Consider the following 21,242-nt stretch of genomic DNA (forward strand, 5'->3'; position numbering starts at 1 on the left):
CCGGGTGGGGCTGGGCGCCCAGGTGAGGGGCGGCCCCACCGAAGGCGAGAACCGCCCGGTTCCGCGGACGCGCGGGAGCAGCGCCAGGCGCCAGGAGCGCAGGGCGCGGGCAGGCGAGGGAGAGGCGACGCCAGCGGAGGAGGAGGAGGAAGAGGATCGCGGAGTCGGGCCGTGCTGCGCACTCACCTGGGCTCGGGCCGCCCGCTGGGAGCGCGGGCTTCTTGCCGGAGCCTCGGTCCTTCTTGCCCTTCCCCTTGCCTCTGCCTTCTTTGCGCTCGGACATCTCGCCCGAGAAATGCACGCTCTACGCGGACGGCTCCCGGCGAAGGCGACGCGCCCCAAGTTTGGTCCGAGGGCTTGGATCGGGTTCGGGAAAAGTTTGTCCCTCGAGGAGGGAGAGCGCGTGGCCCGGCTGAGGCACTCGCGGTGCGCGGGGGCGTCTCCTGTCGCCCGCGGGGAGCGGCGCGGACGCGGCGTGCGGTCCGGGCCACCTGGGGCTGGCGGTCGCTCTCGCTCTCGGAGCTGTTCGTGTCGCTCAGGGAAGTCCTCGGTTCCCGCCGCGCTGGGTCCAGCCGCTGTCGGCTCCGGTGGTGGCGTCCGTCCGGCGCGCTCGCAGCCCGATGAGGGAGAGGCGTTCACCGTCCTGCCCCGCGCTCGCTTCGCCCAGGCAGCCGCCGCCGCTCTGCTCCTGACCTCCGCGCGAGCCCGGAGTTCCGACAAGTTTTGGGGAAACTCCTCGCCGGCTCTTTTTCAATTGCCCCACAGCCACCCACCTCCCGCTCGCAGGTTGGAGGCTGGCGCCTCCTTCTCCCCCTCCCCTTGCCTCGCCCCCTCCCTCTTCCCCACCACACCCCCACCCGGAGGCGAGGACACGCCACCGGGAGGAGCCTGGGCTCGGCGCTCCCGGGCGCAGCCCCTTTCCCTCCCCGAGCCAGGCCGGGCGGGGGGCGGCGGCGCGCAGTGCGGCTGCCGGGAACCCCCGACAGGGGTCGCTGGAAGCCGCGCGGAGACGTCGCCCGCGCCCGCGCCGCCGCGCTCGCGGGAACCAAACCCAGTGGCCCCGGGAGCTTCAAAGACAGAGGAAAGGACCCAGAGGCTCCTCGCTCTCCTCCGCTGCCAAGCAGCCCCGAAGGGAAGGTCCGTGCCCAACAATGCGGAGAGACGTTGGAGAAAAAAGTTTGGAACTCTGACACCTGCCCCCCAAAAGAAGGCTCTGTGCAGCCATCGGGAAGGAGCGAAACTTTGGTTGTTTTTGCATGAGAGTGTGGAGTTCATTCCTTTCTTACTTCAGTGAGTGCCCCACGCGCGCGTAGGGCAAAGACAAACTGTGTGCAAGGGAATCTGAGTGTGAGGCTGTTCCGGGTGCACAGAAGGGCTCCGAGAACCTTAAAGATGGTCGATGGCGCTATCTTCCTGGATCTGCCCCTTGAATGCGTGCGTACCCCGCCTTCACGTGGGTAACCACGTGCCTGTCATAATTCTCATCTTTAGCTTTTCACAAAATAAATAATAATCATCTAGCCTCTTCAAAGAGGGTGTCTTAAACTGTATCTCTCACTCCAACTTAATTTTCAAAGGAACTGCTCAAACCCTGGTTAAAAGACGACCATCAATCAAGTTACTATAGTAGCTGAGGGTCACTCAGTTCTGCTGAGAGGGACAGCAAGTAGGGAGAGGTAGAGTTGGGAAGACAGTCCTAGAGATCTTTAATACATTAACGCTAGCTTTCTCAGATTCAAACTTTCCTCAGAATTGCGGATGAACTCCTTCTTCCCTTGCCCTCCCTCTGGTGGAGAATTCTAAAGAGCAATGAAATCCAGAAAACATGGGCACCCTGCTGCAAAGGACACAAGTTAAAGGCCAGGGTAATCCACACCGTGGAATGACCCAGAACCATGTAGAGGTCACGTCCTCATAGTTCTATGACAGCCGTGGCTAACTTAGAAAGTTAATTTACAGGGTAGACTCCTGTTGTGGTCAGGAAGAGGTGAGTATGAACAGCAATGTGTGAAATGGACTTCCTCCTCTTTACAGGTGATTTGCTCCTGATTTTCCATTCTCCGGGGCACGTGCTAACTGAACCATTACCTGCAGACAGCCTTTAGGTATATATTGTAATTGCCAATTAAATAAAGGTGAAATATGGGAAGGGGAGGGCAAAATCATTCATTTTAAATAGTCCTAAAAGAAGAATGATTTTATTCTCGTTTAATTTGCAGGGTAATAAGAACTGTTAAGAGATACCTTAGCAGTAATGCCATCATTATTTACTTTGAAAAAGTTTGATGTCCAAATATCTTCTGATTACCCTTCAACAAACACCAAATGTAAGTGTACTAGGCCATAAAAACAGCAAAATCAGGGGAAAGATTATGAATACACCCAAATAGCACTGTAATATTCCACAGAGTCTAATGTAAAATGAAATCTGAATGTTGCCTGAAATAGCTCTGTTTTCCCAGGAGGGGCCACTGCTCAACAAGCAGGAAGCAGCAAAATTCAGAAAAGGGGAGCCCTTTCCTTTTTTTTTTTTTTTTTTTTTTTTTTTCCGAAAAGACATTTATTACCGAGCTATAAATTAGAGGTGGTGGGCAGGGTGCAGGAGGACGGGCTGAGTGGTTACGTTTTGGGCATCTGCTCCTCTCTGTCCTCCTGGGCCTGGATTCTGAGCTCCTCCTGCAGGCACTCCCTGGCTCGGACCACCTTGGACTGCAGGTAGAAGCAGCCACCCACGGATTTGTCGTTCGCCTCGAATACGTGTTCGTAGTTCTTCTGGATCTCCTCGGTGCTCAGCTTGGAGACATTGAGAATCTGCTGTGCCTCGTGGAGGCTGAGGCCGGACAGGTTGGAGGCAGCTGCAGACTGGTGTACAGCACGTCCCCGAGCGTCAGCTGCTGCCCGGCTGCAAACTCCTGCCGCAGGGCTCGGGCAAAGGCCCTGCCCACCACCTGCACCCCCATCACAATGATCTGGGCCAGGTATTTAGCCATGGTGGCCGCTCTGCCTCGGGGTCTTGGACTGCTGCTTCCTGGCCCCGCGGCCGTAGGCTCAAGGGCGGCCGACGCGTCAGAGGTCAAGGGCGAGGGCGCCTGCGTGACTCCGCGCTAGGCATGCGTACTTTATCTCCAGGATATGAGACCCTTTACAGGCTTGGTATACAATAGATAAATGTTATCAAATATATCGTTGTTTTAGAATTGAGGAATATCAAGCAAACATGTATGTTGGGATGAAAAGTTTCAGGTCTTTCCAAACAAAACGGGAAGGCATTAGTGAAACCCATACCTATAGAAATACTAGAATTCATTTTGGAATGGATTTGGTTTGGGTCTAGATGTTTTACTTCTCAAAACAGCTTATTAATTCCCCATTACGGTAATTTTTCCGTGAGGATAACGGAAGAACCTACAATTTTGTGATAATTTTCCATTTAAACAAATCTATAGTACTAGTTGACAGTTTTCCCAAACTAAGCATGAAGGACCACGGAAAAGATCATTGACCTTGCTGATTTTGTTGTCTTTTGTTTGTTTGTTTGTTTCATTGTCTTTTTTTTTGTTTATTTTTGAGAGAGAGAGACAGAGCGCAGCGGGGGAGGCACAGAGAGAGAGAGGGAGACACAGAATCCTAAGCAGGCTCCAGGTTCTGAGCTGTCAGCACAGAGCCCCAGGCGGGGCTTGAACCCACGAACCATGAGATCGTGACCTGAGCCAAAGTCGGACACTTAACCGACTGAGCCACCCAGGCACCAGGACATTGCTGTGTCTTTATAATAAAACATAGTGGCCACCAAGTAATAGCATGATTCCTGTGGAAAGACTCAGGCCTGGGGAATGAGTGAATGTGAAGGCAGGAAGTTGGGTATTAGTGAGCATTCGATCATTGTTCTTTTTTGGTTTGATGTGCTAGAGAGACAGAGAGAGAGAGAGAAAAAAAAAAGGACAAAATTTGCAATGATAAACGTTGAAAGAACATCTAAGAAAGATGATGAAGAGGCAATTGGATGACAGGGCTTCCTGGGCCTATGTTTGGATTCTGGAGTCATATTTTAGTTGTCAATGCAGCTGAAGTGTCAGAAGATTTATGACAAAGTCCAAAATTTTTTTTCTACCAATATATCATTTAAATATGTCTTTATCTTTTATATTATTTAATGTTAATTTTTCGAGGGTTGTTTTATTCCATTATTTATGATTAGGTAAAAGAATAACCAAATAAAAGTCCATTTCTTTAATAATGAAAACACGAGATTTTTCAAGGGTTTGAGATTATCCTTAAATTATTCATCTCTATGGTCAGAAAGCGGCCAATGATTTTGAGGTTTCCGTCCCCCTCCTTTTTTTTAAACCTTGGAAATGATCAGAAGAAGGGATGGAGAAGGGAAGAAGAGTATTTTTGCTTCCTTGAAAACCAAAATATGAACCTGAATTATATAATTTAGAAATGGTGACATATCTTCATGGTATGTATAATTTTCCTAAGTTGTTATATATTGTTTACCGTTTAGAGTACGTATCATAGAAGGTATATCAGCTCTCAAGTAACATATGTCAATCTGTCAACATTTGTCAACTCCTGAAAAATAGAGTGGCGATTTATAAATAAGTAACTTGAGAAATAAAGACAAAATGGAGATCTTATATTAAATGACAGCTTAAAATCAGTGCAATCCAGTACCAGAACATTTTTCTTTGGCAAGGCTTTCCTTTTAAAGTACTCTTAGAATCTACAAAGCTGGCCAAGTATGCCCTTTATCGCAGCAATTCCCATTTGGAAAATACCCCAAGAAAATTTTTTAAAGAAAAAATATAAATAAAATGAAAGAACATTAACATATGAAGATAGATTGCATTTTTTGCAAAATATTACGGATACTGACAGTAATGGGAATTTAATTTAGAATTCTGCAAATACTTTGAACTTTTTAAAAGTAACTTAAGATAATTACTTTTTTAAAACACTTTGCAACAAAGTTGGCATTAATGAAGATGCATGAATGCAAAAGAAAATCTCAGTCACCAGAGCCAACTTCAAAACAACCACTAAATGTGCATTACTTATTCATTCATTCATCAAGCATTTACTGAACTAAATGCTAGATAGTAGAGAAAAAAAAAATGCCCCTACTCTCATGAAGTTAAAATACTGTGAGAAAGGCATAAAAGCAAATTATTATAATACAAATGAAAAAGCAGGCCAGATAAGTTTTCCAGGGCCTGAAACTCATAAAATTTGAGGGTTATTTTTAGAGGAAAAAACCCCACAAAATTAAAAATATAAATCTAAGTACAAGAACAGTAAAGGACCCTTGGATGTGAGAAATCTTAAAGAGTAAGTGATTACAAACATACTCCACCTTCTGCACAATTATAGTAACACTAAATGACAATTACATACTATTTTAGAGATTAGATAATACAATCCCTATAAACAGGAGACATTAACAAGCGATCAAAAGGAATACACACAAAACTGAAACAAGCAAAGACTATCGTGTGAGAAAATGAGATGAAAGGAGCCTTAAGAACTCACAGATGAGCGATTGTCCTGTATGTTTGGTTGGACTCTTAGAATCAACATGCAAGTTGAGTCTGTTAAACAAAGGACTTCTGACCCACAAAATGCCCTGGGGAGACTGGAAAGGTGTTCTCCATTACATTTGGCAAATACTTGACAGAATTGCTCATGAATCATATTCTGTCTGCTGTGGAGAGAAGCAGTTTGATAACAAAACTGTGAGTTCAGAATCTCCTCCAGAAAAAACAAACATAAAAACTAAAAAGATAAGTTTCAAGCAACATTAAATAGAACCTATGTTTACATTGTTCTGCTTATTATGTGATCTTTTAAAATTACTATACATGGATGATTACTGGTGTTATTATTTATCATTATTATTAGTGATAATATTATGCCCATGATTACCATAATACATCATATATTAAAATGGATCATATAGCTGAATACTAGTGCGTAAATTTCTTTTTATGGACTGTATTTGGTAAATAGGGCCAGTGTCATAAATCTCTTCTGTAATAAGGTGGAACTAGAAGACTTCATGGTTTTTGAAACATTTTAATTTCTTTTAAGAACAAAGTCTCATGCAACGTTTTGGTTTCTCTTCCTTACCTCCACAGTAATTATTTATGTATATCTTCCACAATCCCCTTGAAACAAGTGCTTAATTCAGGTGTGCATGTGATACAAGTACCTAAAATTTATATGTACCTATATGTACTCATACACATATACACACATCCATGTGTATACATCTGCATGTGTGAGTACACATATGTATGTGGGTATGTAGTTTTATTTCTCTTTCCACTAATGAGAAACATTGTATTTGAATGTGAGCATATAAAAGAGATCATATATCCTTTTGTACACTTTTTTCATATTGCTATCCATTAGATTCCCAGCACCATGCTTTGTATCTGGTAAGCACTGAATACTTTTGCATAGAATGGATTTACATAGAATAGAATGAATATAAAAAGCCTGGTTCTGATATTACCATTTTCTATCAATCAATTACTAATCACCTACTCTGACAATCATCTTTGACGCCCTTTCTGCATCCAACCCACTCCCATGTGCTCTCTTTTTGACTTCCGTCTCTTTTTATCCCTTTTCAGTAAGTACCACCCCAATCCATGCCTTCATCCTTTCTTTGCTTTGACCACAGTAAAGCTTTTCTACCTGGACTCTTGCTCCCTCTAGTTATTTTGTCAAATACAGTAGTCAGAGAAGTCTTCTGGAAATGCAAATCTAGCCCATAGATTCATAGAATCATATCTAATGTCCTTGAAGGGCTAGGTCATGCCTGACTCCAGCCTCTCTCACTATGCTTCATCCCTCCCTCCCTCTGCTTCAGTCACGGAGACCTCTTTGCAACATGCCTCTAAAGCTTGCCATTGTTTCTGGCCTCAGTGCCTTTGCACTTGCTGTTTCCTATGCCTGAATTTTTCCACAACCAACCCACTTTGCCTAATCCCACTTATCTCTCAGCCTTGGAAAAGCTTGCTTGGAAAAGCTTTCACTTGCTTGGAAAAGCTGTCCACTGCCTTTGAAAACTGTTTTAATCTCCTAAGACACTTTTGTATCTCCTTCATAACATTTCTTTTTGTCTATTATTATATCATTGTTTTTGTGATTTTTTTTAAACAATGAATGATCTGTTCTCATTGTATATTAACCTCTTTGAAGGCAAAGACTGACAATTTCATGTTCTCTTTTATATCTCTAGCTCTGTGTCTGTCTCATCATAGCCAATTTACATGCATTTTGTTAATTGATGAATAAGAATAAACAGAATTACTTTCACATGTAGATAAGGCTATACATACACATATATATGTGTGTGTACTTTATTTGATCAAATTTTTAAATGATATGATGATGATGATGATGATGATACTAGACATAACACTGTGGGATAATTTCTATTGAAATAAGCCTTTCCAAGAACAAACACATAAAATACAAATCTTGACTAATCAGTAAAAATCTCAATACTTTAGGAGATGTGGTGATAACTTTTGCAAAATGGTAAAACCCCAAGAAGGATGGCTTCTTTTCCCAAATTGCCTCTGTAAGTTTCACCTGTAGATTACATTTATTGGATCCATTTCCCCGCTTGGATTCTTGTGAGGTGCCAGACCCATAAAAGAGCTAGATCTCAGCAAGGATGTTCTAACAAAACGATAATGGATGAAAACCTGCACACACAGCATTATTAACAGGGTTAAAAAACCCCTTTCTAGCTGGGCCTAATATAAGATTGCTCTCCCCATAAGATTATATTTCACTTTGTAGACCCATGGTAAGACCCGATTTGGTCCTTGCAGCAAGTTGCTGTCCGTACCTACCTTAGACTTAGCTTTGAGTCTGGTTTTAATCCTCTAACATTTTGCTCTCTTCCCAGCATCTATAACCATGCAACAAATGCAAAGGGATTTCTCCATGCATACTTGGGATTCAGTTTGTGTGCACATCTCATCTACAGCCAAGAGAGACTCAGATGCATCGCGTCTTTTAGGAGCTGCCCCGTAAGATCCGCTCCAAGGTTAACATAATTTCCTTTCAAGAGACACTTTACTCGTTGTTGTGAAAAGATTCACCTCTGTGAAATTTATAACGATGTTAAAAGATAAATTTAATGTCATGAGTGATGAATTAGTACTTCAAATATTTGAGCAGTAAGAGTAATTTAACACATCAACTCCTTCCTTCAGTGTGTCCCATAAGAGACACCTGGGGGAAAGCATTTCCAAAACAGATTATAGTATATTGGAGATTACTTCATAATGTCATCATGATACTGGGGGATGTATGAAATGAAACAATGACCCACAAATTCTGTACCTGGCTCAGGAATATAATAACATCATAATTATTCTTTTTCCTTCTTTCCCACATAATTTCTTCTAACCTCCTTATTAATCTTTATGAATTCCCTCCCTACCTCCCCCCAGACTTCTTTTTTTTTTTTTTTCCGTTTTCTCCTCATGTTAGAGCCTGATGCTTCATATATCTGATTTGACTAGGGATTTCTAGTTTTCAGTTAAGAGCCAAGAGTGAAGTTCTCAGTGGAATGTTTTAGTCCTCCCCACCCCTGGACCCAGGCCTAGAATTCAAGTTACTTTGCAACAGACCCACTTTCAACACACTATATGTTTGGGAACTTTGGTGTATGTTTGTGTTAAAAATATATATATGTATATATATCTTTCAATTCTCGTTCATTTGGGAAAAGAATTTCACAAGTATTAACAACTCAAGAAGGCAACTCATCTTTAAAGATGATTTAGCAAAACAATTAGCTAATGTGACAGAAACCAAATGACCATCCAAAAAATAACTGGTGACCAACCATGCAGAAGATTACATTCTTATGGAAAATGTTGTCTTTTCTGCTTAATCATAAAGATTGGGTATGTTCCAACTCTTTCCCATAGATGCAAGATAGAAACCACCTAATTCAAACGATGCAGGGAACTCTGATCTTGCCCACAGTCTTATCCAGTATGCAGGATTCTTTTGGGGCCCAGAGAAATTCTGGGGTATCCTGAACCCTAGATATCCAACTGAAAATCTAAGAATATGCTTGGTTTAGCATTTTTGAGTCGTCTTTTTTTTTTTTTTTTTTTTTGGTCCCTGAGTTGACAGAAATCTCTGAGATCCCATAAAGCAGATATATTGTGGCACAAAAAATTTTGTCAGTCCAGTTGAGACTCATGTCTTTGAGACTGACCCAAACCAGTGCTGGTTTTGTAGATAGGAAGAGAAAGATGACATTTATCTTGCTTTGGAATTGCACAATCTTTTTTTTTTTTTTTTCTGTTGCTATTTCTAAAAGATGGTCTCATAGAACGAGGTAGAGATCCACTCTCCCTATTATTTTGATGATAATAAGTAGACCCCTGAGCACCAGCAATACGGTAGGATTTATGTCCGTGGGTGTTTACTGTGGATGCTAAAACCTCAGTTCCCTCTCACAAGCACAATGGAAAGAACTTAGGACATGCTTTCTCAACTCACTTTTTTTTAATTTACTTTTTTCCCTCTTACCTAGGAAACTTTAATTAAAGTGTTCTCAATTCTTTCCCTCCCTTGTCCTAGTGCTGTACCTGCCCTGCCCATCTCCAATGCCAGGCCACCACAACTGCCCGGTTTTCTTTTTCCATGAACATTACCTTTCCCTATTCCAACAAAGAAACTAAAACAGAAGGCTTTCTTTTGACGTGGCCTTTCCTTTTAGTACCAAACGTCCTCAGTTCCTTTTCATTTACCAGCTAAAGGAATCCTCTCCTTCCCCAACTCACCACCAATTTAATGAAACTGCTCAAAAATTCACTAAGCCTTCCTAATCGGCCTATGAAGTGTTCTCTTTTTAGCCCTCATGCCTAGGGAATCCTGATGCACACGTCATCTTGAAAGCTTTTCCTGCGACTCAGAATAATATCTCAGTGGCAGAACTTTCTGTCTTTTCTGAAATCTTTTTTTCTACCTGTCTCTTAAATGCTGGCTCATGGCCCAATATCGAAAACCATTTTCTTCTTAAATACATGCTAATCCTATAAAAACATAATTCACTGCCGGCTATCTCAAATGTTGATAATTCACAAAGTGTGTATATATGTATATGTATATGTATTCCAACTACCTCAAACTGAACAGTTTATTAATCCCCATCTCTCCCCCAACTTAAAAACAAAACAAAAACAAAAACAGCTGAAGCTTATGAACAGATACTAGGCATCGCCCTTCATTTTTCTCCTCCGGTCTTCTTTACCTCCCCTGATTCCAGCCATTTGGTGTCCCCAACCCCAGTGCATTCAACACTCATCACTGCCACCTTGGCTTCTCCCTGAATCTAGGTCCACTGTCACTCTGTCACTCGACTTTTCTAAGTCTTCCTCTTCTTTTTTCTATTTTTTAATTTTAGGGTTTTTTTTTTAAATTTTTAAGGTTTATTTAAAAGAAAGAGAGAGCACAAGCAGGGGAGGGGCAGAGAGAGAGGGAGACACAGAATCCAAAGCAGGCTCCAGGCTCTGTGCGGAGCTCAAACTCACAAACCTCAAGATCATGACCTGAGCCAAAGTTGGATGTTCAACCAATGGAGCCACCCAGGCGCCCCTTAAGTCTTCCTCTTCTGTTTCTGCGCTCACACCCAGTCACCCTCCCTCCTGCTAACAGACTTAATCCTCTAAAATATAGCTATTACCTTGTCATTCCTTTTGTAATATCTTTATTGGATTCTTGCTGCTGTGAAGTGGAAACTTCTCTTTAGAGGGCAGCCAGGTCCTTCCCAGTCGAGGTACTGCATAAATTTTCAACCTCTCTCCTATCTTCTCCCATGCCTCTGGTCACAGTGAGCTTTACCTTTTCTTATTTCTATGGCTTTAACTCTGTTTCTCATCCTTCTCAGCCTAGTAAACTTCTACTCTTCTTTCCAGATCCAAGTTAAAACTCACCTCTTCTGTCTATTTTTCCCTGATCCTCCAAATAGAACCAATGGCTGTATCTTCCTTATGCATAAATATCTTCAGTTTAGCACCTACATTATTATAATGATTTGTTTTCAGGTGTCTCTGATCTGCAGGAATGACGCCTCAGGAATGATCTCTATGTCTCTTTAAAGTACACATTCAACGTTTGTATATGTATATTAAAATGAGTAGACTATACATGTACTCAAAGACTTCTCAATTGACATTGAACTCAACTTCAAAGTGAGCAGCAGTGGAAGGGTTTTTTAAATTTTGCAAATTTAACTTTTGACTCAAATGCAAACTGGGCTTTTACAAGGTAACCACAAATTTTCCAAGCTCTCTATTAGTTATATCTTAATTGATCTGTTCAACCAAAGTTACAGCTGGCAGGATTCAAGAACAAGCCTATTTGGTTTCTATCACTATATTTAAAAAAATTTTTTTACGTTTATTTTTATTTATTTTAAGAGAGAGAGAGAGAAAGCAGGGGAGGGACAGAGAGACAGGGAGACAGAATCCTAAGCAGACTCTGCACTGTCAGCACAGAGCCCAGGGCGGGGCTTGAACCCACAAACTGTGAGATCATGACCTGAGCCGAAATCAAGAGTCAGACGCTTAACCAACAGAGACACCCAGATGCCTCTATCACTACATTTTTATAGACTTAAATCTACTTTAGTCCCTTGCCTACCTCCTCAATGTCTTATGTCCCATATTTAAAAAAAAACCAAACAAACCCAAAAACTGGTGTGATAATATCAACACTGGTTACTCATTAACCATCATAATGAGGTATTATAAAGATCAAGTAATCCCTTATTTGTAAATTCCTGTGCTAAAGGAAAACGAATTTATTTATGTATAGTGTTCTTTGAGATTTCTGGAAAATTTAATTATAACTCTGGAAGGGAGAAATAAAAAGTCCCTTTGTATAGTTGGTATGTTTTGATTGCCTGATCTCCCTCTCAGAAGGTGCTTGTCACTCAGCGGCCACATCTACCATCCCCCAATCTCTGCCCATATGTCCTGAGAGCCTCTGAGGGTCACAGTCTCTGCTGTGGGCCTGGACAGAAGCCTGAGGAAGAGAAGCCTGTCTTCGAGAAAGCACCAGTGACTCAGACAGACCTCTGAATGCCGATCCTGCTTCACAGCTGTCTGCTTCTCAGTAAAATGCGGGTTATGATACCTATGGTTGGTAACAGGTCACTGTTGTAAGGATCAACTGAGCTCATGGGAGTCAAGTGTCCAGCCTCGAGTTGGCACTGTACTTGTCACTGTCCCCTGACTCCCAGCTGCTGCTCCTACCAACCCAGCCTCCACTTCCCCAAGCATCTCTGGGTCCAAGACAACTTTACTAAAAGGAGCTTTTATGCCAGAAGAATGAGTCGTTTATTTTACTCTTCGACAGTTACTGAAGAGACAGTTCTGAATTATCCCAGGGCCATTGGCACTTAAGGCTACAAAGAATAAATAAAACCGATAAGAATCACATATAGTTTTATGGATTTGAAGTTTTCACCACACTGTTCTCAACTTACCTCCTGTCATCATCCCTTTTTTGGATTTTCTACAGGAAAGGTAATTCTGAAGTGGCCCAATGGGAGGCAGCAGAGGGGAAAGGAGGCAGAAATGAAAACTAGTTCTTAAATGAGTAGAATATTACCAATTTTGGCAAACAGAATTCTAATACTAATTACAAGATTCCTGGGCACTGGTGTATACATCCTGTGCGATGCCCTTCCCTTGAGTATGGGTGGGACCTACTGATATTATGGAACGCCACTTCCATGATTGGGTTACCAACCAGTTGATTTTGAGTGCTAATCAAGAGGGAGATTATCCTGGGTGGGTCCGATCTAATCAGGGGAGTCCCTAAAAGAAGGGCTGGGCCTTTTGTGAAGAGAAAGATCACCCTGCAGGCTTTGGAGTAGTGTCTGCCACGCACCGGGAGGATCACTTGCCTAAGAATGGAGGGTGGCTCCTAGGAGCTTAGAGCCATCCTTAGCTGATGGCCAGCAGAACAGGGACATCAGTACCACCACAACAAGCACCTGAATCCTGCCGACAACCTGACTGAGGCTGGAGGAAGACCTAAGCTCCATGTTGGAACACAGCCCAGTCAATACCGTGACTTCAGCATTGTAAGACTCCAAGCAGAGGACCCAGTTGTGCCAACAAAACTGGGAGCTAATAAACGAGTGTTGTTTTCCGACGCTAAGATTGGGGTTACTTGTTACAGAGCAATAAAAAGCTCCTGCAGTTATAAAGACATTTTAATGTACATAGTGTCTCAGACAGCAAGGTATGGGTCAGGGAGGACAGGTAGGAAGACAGTTTGGTGTCTGCAGTGACTCTCCCAGCTCTGTCACTTCCCAGCTCTATGGATCTAGGGAGTCACTTCACTCCCCCAGTCTTGATTCACTTCCTTCATCTGTAAACTGAGGAGGTGAATGATTGACAAGACGCCTGCAAGGTGCTTTCCAGGCTCTGAATGTCCTCTTACATTGTATTTTACCTCCTTTGGTTATACAACTTAGATTTTGAAAGGATAAAACAAAGCATGCAGGGAAGTAATTTGGAAATGTTCACAGAGAGCAGAGAATGAAACCGACTCAGCAATCCTAGGTCTTTATAGACTCTCCTGTTTCCAACCCTTCCTCTGAGCTTCAGCCAGACTCACAGACATCAAATGGACTCCAAGGAGGTTTATAAGCCTCATCCACAGGTCCAAGGGGAACCTAAAGAGTTGCGGCTTTTTTCTATTTTTAGAGGGTGAAGCTTTGTTTTTACTTCTCACAGGGATATTTTTGGTAAATGTTTCTGCCAAAATAATCTGTAAGATAAAGCACCTGCCATAGGGATGGATGCTGTATAAACTTTGATGTGCGTTCATGGCAGACATAAAGAACTTTTCTATAAATAACAACAATTTAACTCAAAAATATATCACAGCCTAAGGATTCATCAGGGAAATGTGTACTTGTTCCTAAGGAAGGTCCATGGTCCTGAAGCAGAAAATTTTTTGGCATGGGTAAGAAATGTGTTGAACTCTGCTGTTTTTGCTCTAGTCCATAAGTTTTTATCTTTTGATATGTACAAATAACCCAAGTGGAAATTTCTTTTCAGAGACAGGAAAGCGGAGTAACATGTTTCAAGTTCCCAAAATCATCTGGAATGAAATGATAGCTTTGCTGCTTAGAAGAAATTCCTCTTAGCAAGATTTACTATGTTACTATGACTAGATGAATTTATCTCCTTTTCCCAACCTCATTAAAACATACAACACTTCCCTAAAGCCATTTTGGCTCAAATGTTTTTCTGTGAAAGTTGTGGTATGCATTAACTAATTCCAAGAAACCAAAATTATCTAAACCTTTTCAAATCCTAGAACAATCTGAGCATGCTCAATAAAATGCTTTAAATCAGCCCATAGATGACCTGTATAGGCAAAGTAAATGGGTGATAAAAGAATGGGGAGACAGTTTTGACAAATTGCGCATGACTCTGAAAGAAATGTTGGAATTGAGATCCAAACTATTTGGATTGGACTGTACGTTGGTGAAATTGTCTATACATTCAGACATCCACATTTCCAAAGACAGAGCCTCAGAACAATAAAAGCCACTCATGGGCTATCCCTAAATGTTTTAACGTCGCCGTTCTGTGATGATGGGACCAATACTAATTAGACACATATGTCTTCAATCACACTTCCCATGTTTTGAAAATATCTGAACTAAGATGGAATTATGGTAAAACCAATAAAACTTAAGCTTCAGAGCTCCACACTTGCAAGAGTCCCATCCAAGTCCTGTAACTAATTTTGGATTAGTAATTTTTTTTTAAATCCTCCAAAATTTACTCCTATTTGAGGAGATATAAATATGGTTTGAGAAATATAGTAAAAATGCAGACAAGTTTACCAGTTTGAGTTTGCTATATTATCTGGCCAAATAGGTTTTTTAAAATTTTTAAATACTTTAAATTTTTCTTGGTTTTTGTATTACCAACCCTGAATGATTCAGACCAGCCTCCCATTGTCATCACAGAGAACATCCCCACCTTACCATGCTATGAGCACATAGGTTTGCAAAGCTTCTCCAAGTTTCTGGGTAAGGGGCAAATGGCTGGTAAAGAGAATGTCCTCTTGCTGTGCTCGTGAGTATGACATCTGCTTGTTCAAAGGCACAGTCACTCAAACTGCCAAAAGTAGAGTTCTGTTTGCATACATTTCTTACAAAAATGGTCTGGAGTACAAAAGTACTTAGGAGTTTTAAGATTACTCTTAGGCCTTACCTTTCTGTCTCACATTTTGCAAATCATAGAAAACAAGGACCATGCCTGATTATTTTGTTCAAATGACACTGATCAAAGATCTATCTGCTTTCCTGACGATGAATGAATGCATATTAATTTATACATAAAAAGGTGTTAATTACTTTGAGGGCAGATTCTGTGTTATTGGAATTTTATGGCTTCCATGGTACTGAATATGGTACTTTTAGCCTGTTAGGTATATTGAACATATTTGATGGATAATAAATGAGTCTATTTTACAAGGTGTTCAGTTAATTAACAGTGTTCAATTTTGATACATCCTAATAATTTATCTTTAAAACTGCTAAATGTATTGTTTTTAAGGTAATTATTTGGGGATAGAGTTAAGATAATCATTTTGGGTTAGAGTTAAGAATATTTTATTTTATTCTTTTCTTTTCTTTTCTTTAATTTTTAGAGAGAGGAGAGCGTGTAGGCCAGGGAGAGGGAGAGAGGGAGAGAGAGAGAATCCTAAGCACACTCCGTGCTCAGCACGGAGCCCGATCCGGGGCTGGATCCCATGACCATGAGATCATGACCTGACCTGAAATCGAGAGTCAGACACTCAACTGACTTAGTTACCCAAGTGCCCAGAGTTAAAATTTTTAATGGTAATAACACAATACTAATTCAAAAGAGATTATCTCAGTGTCTACGTGATTCTAAAAGTCTGTCCTGTAAGTGTATCAGAGGAGGAAAATAACACAGAGTTAAGTTAATTATTCAAGTTAAATTCACTAGAATCAATCCAATCAAAACATTTAGCTGTCCAATGCAGACCTAGCCTAAAATTAAGATCTAGAGGTCTCTTATAGCTACCTAAGTAATCCAAATCACTTATGCTACTTAAATTTCTAGCGTTTCATATCCTGGTTACACGCTGTTTGTAAACAGAGGAGTTTAGGATTATACTTTCAAGGTCAAGCTCTTAACAGCAGTAATGGTTTTTGTTGATGGTGGTGGTGGTAATGACGTCTTCAAATGTTATTAACCTAGGAAATTGCGTATTTCTACTATTGTTTGTATATATGTATTATATATACACAAGAAAATATTTGTTATTTTTCTCAGTGTCATGGACCTAAACTATGAAAGATCAGACAAAATGCTAAATGTGAAAATGGAAGCATTCTTTTTTTTTTTTTTTAGGTTTTAGAAAACCATCAGGAAGTCATGCGACCATGTAGTAAACTAAGACAGGTCATACTTATGAAATGCCAAAACATACAATTGAACATGGAAAAAAATTAGCAACACACAGAATTTTTTTTTTCTAGACTGTGGAAATTATTTGCATTTTTGCCTTTTGGGAACATTTTTTAAATGTATGCAGAAATTATTTCTTTCTTAAGGCATTTTAAAAATTAAAATATTACCATAATCATGAATAAATCATATCTAGTCATGAACTGAAATTTTTGTTGTGAAACTTTCTACATATACATCTTTATAAATAACTCTTCATGAAATTTCTATTAATACATGATCAGTGTTTAAAATTTTTTTTTTCAACGTTTATTTATTTTTGGGACAGAGAGAGACAGAGCATGAACGGGGGAGGGGCAGAGAGAGAGGGAGACACAGAATCCGAAACAGGCTCCAGGCTCCGAGCCATCAGCCCAGAGCCCGACGCGGGGCTCGAACTCACGGACCGCGAGATCGTGACCTGGCTGAAGTCGGACGCTTAACCGACTGCGCCACCCAGGCGCCCCAATGATCAGTGTTTTAAAGAAACAACATGACTCAGGGCGCCTGGATGGTTCAGTCGGTTGAGTGTCTGACTTTGGCTCAGGTCATGATCTCAAAGCTTCTGAGTTCGAGCCCCACGTCGGGCTCTGTGCTGACAGCTCAGAGCCTGGAGCCTGCTTCAAATTGTGTCTCCCTCTCTCACTGCCCCTCCCCTGCTCATACTCTGTCTCTCTCTCTCTCTCAAACATTAAAATTAAAATAATAATAATAATAATAATAATAATAAAGAAACAACGTGACTGAAAAGAAATTGTAACAAAAATAGCATTACCTATAATGCCAATTATACTTTAGGAAATGATATATCTTTTTTTTTTAAATTTTTTTTTTTCAACGTTTATTTATTTTTGGGACAGAGAGAGACAGAGCATGAACGGGGGAGGGGCAGAGAGAGAGGGAGACACAGAATCGGAAACAGGCTCCAGGCTCCGAGCCATCAGCCCAGAGCCTGACGCGGGGCTCGAAATCCCGGACCGCGAGATTGTGACCTGGCTGAAGTCGGACGCTTAACCGACTGCGCCACCCAGGCGCCCCAGGAAATGATATATCTTAAAGCAAATGTTTCTGAGAGATATTCTAATATCATTAAAGAGCAGCCTGATAAACACAGCTATTTGTGCCTTGCTTAGAAACACCCTGTTTCTCCAAGTTGGTTTAATTGCATCTCAAGTGAAAACATGTTTTGTTCTCATCAAGTGCCATTTTAATTTCTGATTGGAAGTCATAGGCACTTTGAAATAACAGCACCTTAACTGCATGGACGTTTCTGAGAAGAAAAAAACAAACATTTTGAAAACATTTGGATCCCATTTGGATTTCAATCAGGCAGACAGTAAAATCTTGGGGAATTTTCTGATTTATAGGAAAAGTGACAGAAGCCAAGTGAGCTTGTGGACGTATTAGAAGAATCTTGGGTGATTTTTACTATAGTAAACACAACCTCTGATTAAATCATAAACCTGACAAACATTAGTTTTTGACATTTTGGTGAATTATTGGTATACAGTTGAATCAAGGCTCTGCTCGTCTTGTGTAAGTGTGATCTCAGAAAAAGAGAATGCTTATTGTTTGCCATGATAGTAGATTATTGATAGAAAAACCACACATTCTGGCACGCCCAGGACCATCCAGCTTTACACCTGTGCTCCAGGTGTAATTACTAATAGCACCTTTCTTCACTCTCCAATGTACTTGTATTGGTCCATAAATTATCACTCCATTACAATATAATTTTGTTTGTTTTTGCTTATCACTTATTTATCATTGACCTGTATCCCAGACATTGTGCTGTACATGCAGAACATCATATGTTGTAATGCCATTTACCCTTTACAATAACGTTAGGAGGGAGATACTATTTTTCCCTTTTCATTTTATAAATGCACAAATTAAAGTTAGGAGTTTCAAAATCCTGTGCCTTAAAGAGTTACCTAAGACTTTGTCTACATGATACCCTAAGCACTACTAAAACCATCTCAAAATTTCAAATGTTTTCAGGTATTTGATCACTCAGGATCATTTTACACTGTCCCGATAACATTTGCAAATGGCTTTTTTAAATATTTATTTATTTATTTATTTATTTATTTATTTATTTATTTTGAGAGAGAGAGAGAGAGAGAGTGTGAGAGAGAGAGAGAGAGAGAAAGCACACGTAGGAGCAGGGGAGGGACAAGAGGGGAAGAGAGAGAAACCACACAGTCAGCCCTGAGCCCAATGCGGGGCTTGATCCCATGAACCATGAGATCAAGACCCGAGCCAAAATCCAGAGTCAGACACTTAACCGACTGAGCCACTCAGGTGCCCCACAAATGGATTTTTTTTTAATTCAACTTGCATAGTTTCCCTTTCTTAGATTCTTCTTTTAATAACTTTGGCTGAAATGTTTGGCAAAGAAACAGTAAGAAACTTCACTTTTCTCGACTAAATTATCAGAGCAATCTCTCCTCTAAAACTAATTAAGCATGATGCTTAATTACTTTTTAGGGGAAAAAGTAGGAAGAAACATATAATGGGAAGAATACGATGGTTTTCTTGGATGTACTTATAAGTGTCTGGGGTTTTATTCCTCTTAAGTAGGAAATTTTTTCAGTAGACAATACGATATGCTCGATCTACTACTTTTTCTCCTTTTTTCTAGGTTTGCTTTTCAGAAATTTCATGAGGATTCCATGGCACTAAATTTCCACTACATCACAGACAGTATCTCCCAAATACAACTTTTAAGTCCCAAATATTCAATGGCTTAATAGGTAGTTTGTTTAGGGGATATGGAAATAATTACTCACTAGAATAAAATGCCTAACTCTTTCTAGAACAACTTTATACAAGCATTGATTTGTGGATCTGGTTATCAAAAATCTTCATCTATGAAGCAGGGATGGATGTAAGGGGAGGTAGGAAGGAATGCAGACGTAAATCAATTCCAGTTGAAAGGCCTATAATTCATTTAAATTCAAGTACTTGATTATCAAAATCACTGTTAGTCTACAATGTAAAGATCTTAATTTATTATTGAAAATGGTGTTTAAAAATGTATGCCCTGGATTATTTCAGAAAGCTACAGTTGTCCAAAGTAAGTGTCAATCAATTATTCAGTGGATGGTTCTGGCTGCCATGTTTTGATTAAAGGTGCCAACTGAGGCCAGGATTGGAGTGAGCCACCCAGTTCTCCACAATACAGATTTCGGTGAAAGTTACACAGGAACTAGTCATGTGGTGAATTAAAGCCTTGGTATTTTACAGCTCCTTGATTATCTACTCAGTGCTGGGGGAGAAGGAACAACAACAACAACAACAACAACACAACAAAACCGCATGGCAACCTATGCATAGAGTTTCTGTCACTAATTCAAGTTTTAAAAACTCAATTTTTATTACATCTATCTACCTGTCTATGTATCTATCAGTCTATCTGTTGTTATACTTTACAATAAATTGGATTCTTGCCTCCAAGTTTGCTTAAGAAAGCTGATCATACAAGTTCAATCTTATCTAACAACTTGTTCACATATTCAACACTTAATTGCATGCCTAGCATGTACTATGCTTTGTTCTGGGTTACAGGAATACAGTGGTAAGTGAAACAAAGTATTACACTCATAAAGTTCATACTCAGGCAGTAAACAACTACACTAAATGTATAACCACAAACAACACTTTCAAATGGTCATAGGTGAAAAATAAAACAACGGAAGAGGATAAAGAATAACAGAGGGTTGGCTATTTGACACAGAGTAGTCAAGGAAGGCTTCCTTAAATAGGGAATGGTTAAGCAAAGAATTCAATGATGTAAAGGAATGAGTCATGCTGAGATCACAAGGAAGAATCCCAAGTAGAAAGGACAGCATATGTAAAATTTCTGAGGCAGGAATAAGCTTGGTGCAACAGAGGAACAGCAAATGTGCCAGTGAGGCTAGAGGGGTAGGAACAAAGGAATGACAGTAGAAGATGAGGACACAGGAGACAGAAAGGCAGGGCCAGATGTCATGGACCTTGAAAGCCATGGTAAGAACTTTGAATTGAATTCTAAGTGTGCGTGATGTCATCGGGGAGTTTTGTAAAGGAGAGTGACGTGATCTGACTTATATTTTAAAAGACCACTCTGACTACAATATGGACAACAGATTGTAGCGGGGAAAGACTGGAAGCTGGAAGAGTAGTTAGAAGTGAATATAATTACCCCCTTGAGCCACAGTGGTGAGTGAGCCTGAGTGACAGCAGCCTGGGGAGAAGTGATTCAAGGATGGATATACATTAAAGGTGGGGCTGGCAAGACATGCTGAGTGAGAATTGCATAGGGGTAAAGAAAAGAAGAGATCTAAAGAAAGACTGCTAGATTTTCACCTGAGCAACTAGGTGAAGGTAGTGATATGTATTGAAATGGGAACCAATTTGGGAAGAGTGGGATGAGGGGAGGAAAAATAAGAAAATCGAGAACCCTGCACTAAATTTGAGATGTCTGTGTGCCCAGGTGCAGATGCAAATGGGGCATTGCCTGGAGCTCAGGAGAAAGTTTGGAGCTAGAGACACACATTAGGAAGTAACCAATATAAAGATGGAATCTAAAGTTATGAGACTTGATTTCTTAAGTAGAGTGTGTCATTACAGAAAAGTAAAGGACTAAAAGTGGAGCCCTGCAGCCCTCCAACATATAGAGGTCAGGAGGAAAGGAGAAAA

The 21,242-nt window shown here is 40.7% G+C and overlaps 1 protein-coding gene and 1 pseudogene across 2 annotated transcripts in view; both read right to left on the reverse strand.

The window, feature by feature from the left end:
• Positions 1 to 21,242, reverse strand: part of NRG1 (neuregulin 1) — a 1,107,867-nt gene that overhangs the window by 219,389 nt on the left and 867,236 nt on the right. The gene's annotated exons all lie outside the window — the stretch shown is intronic.
• On the reverse strand, positions 2,551 to 3,005 carry LOC124520020 (mitochondrial import inner membrane translocase subunit TIM16-like; annotated as a pseudogene).

Source organism: Lynx rufus, unplaced genomic scaffold (assembly GCF_022079265.1).
Source record: "Lynx rufus isolate CCGP_SWC_20201006 ecotype Redwood Valley unplaced genomic scaffold, mLynRuf1.p SCAF_3, whole genome shotgun sequence".
NCBI lineage: Eukaryota > Metazoa > Chordata > Mammalia > Carnivora > Felidae > Lynx > Lynx rufus.